Raw genomic sequence first — 5745 nt, 5'->3', positions numbered from 1 at the left:
CATCCCCGGGCGTCGGGACGCGTGTACTGAGGTGTCAGCCCGACGAAGGGAGTCGTGCTACCCCTAGGCGTCGGGACGCCGTGGCCGTTTTCAACCCCGGCCGCACAGCGCAGGTCTGAAAAGTTCTTTCGAAAATTTGATGTTTCATTTTCATCGTTAACGCGTTACGTTTGTATAATTTTTTTCGTTATTTGCTCATTCAACGGTGCTTGTTCTTTTTTTCTTTTCTCTTCCTTTTCGTTCTTCATTTATTTGAAATTTTATTACCTCCCGTGTAAATATTTTACTTACCTCGACTGGATCATATTGTAGGAATACAATCGGTTGGCACGCTTACATTGAGCGGATGCTGGAAAAAGCGCACGTGCGGGATTTTTATCAGAATGTTATTAAATGAATGTACGGTTTAGGTGTAATACACTGCATATATACCTAACATACGATAATAAATTTGGAATTCACGCATACGCACACACGAAGAAAATCCCGCAGACATGTTCATCTTCGGTGTTTTTAATTAAAGAGAATTCTGTTTTTCTTCTCCCTTTTTCACGTTTATTAGCCCTACGGATGTTGTATCACGGGAGGTGGGCAAACTCCTCCCTTACTCTGGCTGGCACTCTGTAATTCGGATACCGACGCCTGTCTAGACACCGTGATAAAGTCTCGAAATCCTTCTGTCTCAACGCGTGCTTCCATATTCTACCCACACATACATATATACGTGCGTTTATAAGGTAGATTATAGAATATTGGCGGTTTTAATAGCGCTACGTCGACAACAGGTAGTGTTAGATTGGCATCAAACGGTGTTGGATTAAGATCGAAAAATACTCGACGTAAGTTCACACCGCATTTGTCTCGCAGTGTAAGTATACGCCTTGTATACGCACGTTCGTGCAGAGTTTTGCGAAGTACACTATCTATTCATTTCCGATTCTATCAGGGAGTAGAGTGCTTTTTTATGTATATACGGCTTATACGGCATTTTCCATTTTCAGGATCATCCATTTTTTTTTTTTTTTTCGATACCTGCGTTAAGCCGTCGTTGCTGCGGCGTTCTTCGTTGCGTTTCGTAAATCTGTAGACAGGTTTACAGTCGAGAGTAAATACGGAAGATCGACGGCAACAATTAATTCGTTGACCGCAGCTCGTTGAATACTCTGACAGTCCACATCAACGCGGCAGCGCCTTGCGGAATCATGTTATAACTGTATACATTACACACTACGCATGTTGCGACGATCTAATCGTAAGCGTTACGGAGTAGAATAAACAGGTTCGCGAGCTTACGAAGCGAATTAACAGTCAGGGAAATTAGAGGTTTGGGAAGAACGCTTTATCGGCAACGCGTGTTCGCGTCACAGTTTAAAGTCGGAAATAAGAATGATTTGACATTAATATGGGTCGAGGCAGCAACCTTATTAATTTGATAACACGTGAAAGCTCCAAAGCGTCTTTCATCTATAATGACTACTAGATCGGAAAAGGGGGGACTAAAACCGGTGATTCCATCCTTTGTAACACTATGTACGTGGGTATAGATATATCCGATAGCTGAACGATCAAAGTTTTCGCAAAGATGTGTAATAATGGTATTATACGTATATACCAGCCGGTCTTTGCCTGGCTGTAAATCCATCTGGTAATGGATTCGATGTGACTAAGCAAAACGTGTAATCATTTTACGAGTTTCTGAGTTATTGTTCCGTAGCTAATGCAGTGCCTACTCTCGGTTGATTGGATTGAATGTCCGGACGCGAATGCGATCGGGACCTTTAAACGGAGTACTTTTGAAACATTTTCGTTATTTCACTCACGCAGGTGTGCCGAGGAGTGGGAGGATCTAATTTATACAACTCCAGAGTCTTCAACAGGCCATGATGTACGTAAAGTATAATATTTGCGAGCCGTATACCGTTACACGCGCATTTGCTGTAAGAATTCTAATACCTCGAAGGTGCCCACACGACATGCATAAATACGTACATACGTACGTACGTGAGTAGCTATATACTGTACTACACACGAATAATCGGGACTGGCTTGAATCGGAGGTTTTTGGGGCGTGAGAAAGCGCGATTGAAACTCCGCAGGTATATAAACAGCTACTGGTACCCACGCATATACATTGCGAAAAACAATCGTAATTATACGCTTTCGTAAAGTTTGCCAATTATACGTGCCATGCTCGCGAAGGCCGCGGCAATGCCGCTGCTGCTGTTGCTGTTTTGTAGGATATACCTGTAATATAGGTCAAAAGTTTTTCGACACGGGCGATGATAGTCGAGCCTCGTCACGCGATCCTTGTCTTACGATTAGGGTGGTCTACGCGTCCGTTAACTTTCCCCGAACGCATGTGTCGCTAAGCTTGGGGCGCAAGTAACGTTTCGTCGAACAATAAACGTCGGGTTCCGAGCCGCTCTCCGGTAACAATAAATGTGAAAAATCCATACGACGTACACGGAACGAGAATCGATACGTCGCTGCGTCGTACTTGACTACTTCCATTCAATCCTACAGTCACTCGATAAGTCGACGGCGATATGCCCGTCGTCGGTTCCTCATCCCGACGTCCCTCCGGGCAGCGTGCAACGTGCATCGCACATGCGATTTTCGAACATACGTACCGCGCTGAAAGCGATGGTATCCCGTCATACCGCGGCACGGTCGTATGCGCCCGCGTGTGGCATGGGGATACACGCACGCGTCTGTACGCACATATGTTCAAGTTTAATACATTAATGGCGCTGGAAATGCCGGTATATTTCATAAAATACGTGACTGTGCGTATTCCCCGGGATTCCCGGACACCCCTCGCGACACACACCCCGTCCTACACCCACACAAAGACGGGGAGAAGCGTGGTGATCGTCAACCCGAAAAACCTCGGGGGTCCTGCAGCACAACCTCGAACCGGCTTATCTTTGGTTCCACACGTGTTACTATCCCGAATATATAATATAAAACGAATCAGGGGGCCGCTATTTTCCGGACCGTTTCTCGCTTATTCGGGCTTAAGCGCGGAAAATCGGAGATCAATAAGACACTTTTCAGTTTTCAGCTGGCACCGATACTCTCCTGGGTTCGGCCGAGGGGTTCGGGGCCTCCGGGGTGCAGCATCGGGATACCGGGATACCGGGATACCGGAGGGCCGAAGGGAGGGAGGGACGGGGGGAGATATCGCTGGATGCTGGGAATGGCGCCTGTACTTTCTATCAGCCACCAGACACCGGCATGTATTTCAATCCCGTGTACCTATTAGACCCGTTCCTACCCCTGCACCTCGCGCGTTTATTTAATCGTGCAATTAACTCGTCACACTTGGCGCACGGTGTTAACGGGAAACACGACGTATCTTTTCACCCCTTTCAATCAACCCTTTCTCTCCCTCTCCCTCGTTCACCTGTTTCTTTCAATTTTTTTGCCAGGATAATGAGTTGATGTATACATATATACATATATACCTATAGACTGCATAGGCGGATGTCTACCCAACCTTTTGTGTACACACGTTATACTGGAGGGAGGATGTAGATCTTGTACGTGTATGGGAACCGAGGAACCGGGTGTCAGCGATAAATCTGTTGTACCTACAAGGGGTTGTATTTCTTGCCACCTTTATCGATTTCCAAACTCTTTTGATCGCTGCGGAAGGTAAATCGTGGCTAAACATGCGTGAACGAAATCCGGCTTATACGTGTTTGCTTGCCGCTTTTTTTCCCACCTTCCTTTTATACCTTCCATGGCTGGTAGGCACGAAGGTATAGGTTGGTATGTTTACCTTGTGTAATACTCACTTTGAATGAACTCCACGCAGAGGTTTATACACCGTTGCGAGGGCGGGAAAAGGGGTTGAATTCCGGCGGTCACTTGAAACAACAACTCATGGGGGCGATGCAGGATGTTCGTTTTTCGTTAATTCCTTCCTGTCCCCGGTTGCCGGTTATATATATATATATATATATATATACATATATGTGTGTGTGTGTATGTGTATACCTAAAGAGCCGTTTCAAATTAGAGATCCTTTTTTTACACTGCAGAAACAAGGATCCAACGTTACCTAGTTTTTGCCGCGGTATACACAAAGTCCTACCAAAATATACAGGATTTTTTCCCTCGAGTCCAAGAGCTGACCCACGGCTACATGTGATTTTTTTTTCATTCGTATAACGTGGGAAAAAAATAAATAATTCCATTTGCTCAGCGAAATTATCCAAAATAATTGTCAGCCATACAGTTCCATATTTATAACACGGATTTAATAGTCCGGATAATTGAATGACTTTGAAAAATGACAATAGCTTTTTCACATTGGAGCTTCCGCAATCCTGATATTAGCGTAATCATGACTTTTTTTTCCAAATGCCAGTCCAACTTTCGAATCACACAGCACACTCAGATAGAAAAACATAGTCGCCAGAGGGGATCTCGTGTAAATTTTATAATTACGATAAATACTTTTACAGTATTTCTTGCGTCACGTAGATTCTAATATCGTATGCAAAACCATACAACTTTATTGCGGTTTTTGGCATAAAATTACTTGTACTAATCGTAAAATTTTACCGTCCGTTTTTCCCTCTCTACTACTTCCGTCTCTGCGCATTACAACAGGAAACTGGAACGAATCGGTATACTTGTTACGGACGTTAATCAAACCGCCGGGAGCCGCATGGAAAGAGGCGACAGCTCTACCAATTAGATTTGAGTTGAAAATCTTGTGTCTGGGGACGATTTCTAGTTCGGCAAAAACTATAACACCGCGTTCAGACCTTGTTTAATGAAAAAAAAAAAAAAAAAAAAAACTAAAAAAATATAGACACGTAAAAAATCGTTCCTCGCTTCATCGCTTATCAGGCTTCAAGCACCCTTTGGCTTCTCTTTCTGGGACGCGTTTTCGAATGGCGTGGCACGCGCGCGATCTCGTGATAGAGAGGGAGGGGTGGGTGGAAATAAAGCGAGGGCTAGGCACTTGTCTCCTAATGGCAGCCAACTTCTCTTAGGTATATTCTTTGCATTTCGAGCCCTCAACCTTTCCGTAAATATATACCTACTTCGGGGGCATTGTTTAGAGACGAAGCCCGAAGCTCCTTCGCGGCTGGGGGACAAAGCGCGTTCAACTCGCGCCGAGTGTTGGGATCCGACTTGAAAGCTCGGAGACATCCCATTTCCCTGTTATCTTTATACTTTCTTCTTTCCTTTCGCTCCCCCTCCGTGTTCTGTCTCATTCTCTCTCTCCCTCCCCCTATTCTTCTTATTCTTTACCTCTCCGTCTAGGTATTTCTTTCTTCGTTTCTCTTAATTCTCTCCCCGTCCGCCACCGCGTTTCGGCCATAATGTATGTATATGTATACGTATATATACATGTATATACACGTATATACACAGCCGTACACTTTATCTCCGCCGGTCTTTTCCGCGTGTATAAACACGCCCGTAGTACGCGCTGCTTCAAGTTAACGTAAGCTGAACCGGCGGCGACCTAAATTATCTCGCCAAGTTCAAACCCCCGGACGGCAGCGGCCGTCGCCGCCTGCAATATTGACTCTCCGAGCTGTGTTTTCTTCGGAGTTTCGTACCCCTAGCAATCAGACGTATATATCAACGTCCCTGGCGAACTTTTGCAGAGTCCTGTAAATCCGCGAATCGGTTGTCCAACGGCGGCGTTAAACTTCGCCCCGAAAGTCTAACGGAAGCCAGAAATTCCCGAAGCGTATTGTATAAGCGGTTGGCTTTTAA

The 5745-nt window shown here is 45.1% G+C and overlaps 1 protein-coding gene across 1 annotated transcript in view; it reads left to right on the top strand.

The window, feature by feature from the left end:
* The window catches only part of LOC124185300 (DENN domain-containing protein Crag), a 29747-nt gene that overhangs the window by 2819 nt on the left and 21183 nt on the right, over positions 1-5745 (top strand). The gene's annotated exons all lie outside the window — the stretch shown is intronic.

This window comes from Neodiprion fabricii, chromosome 6 (assembly GCF_021155785.1).
Source record: "Neodiprion fabricii isolate iyNeoFabr1 chromosome 6, iyNeoFabr1.1, whole genome shotgun sequence".
Lineage (NCBI taxonomy): Eukaryota > Metazoa > Arthropoda > Insecta > Hymenoptera > Diprionidae > Neodiprion > Neodiprion fabricii.
The sequence above is the reverse complement of the archived record's forward strand: the minus strand, read 5'-3'. Positions and strand labels throughout refer to the sequence as shown.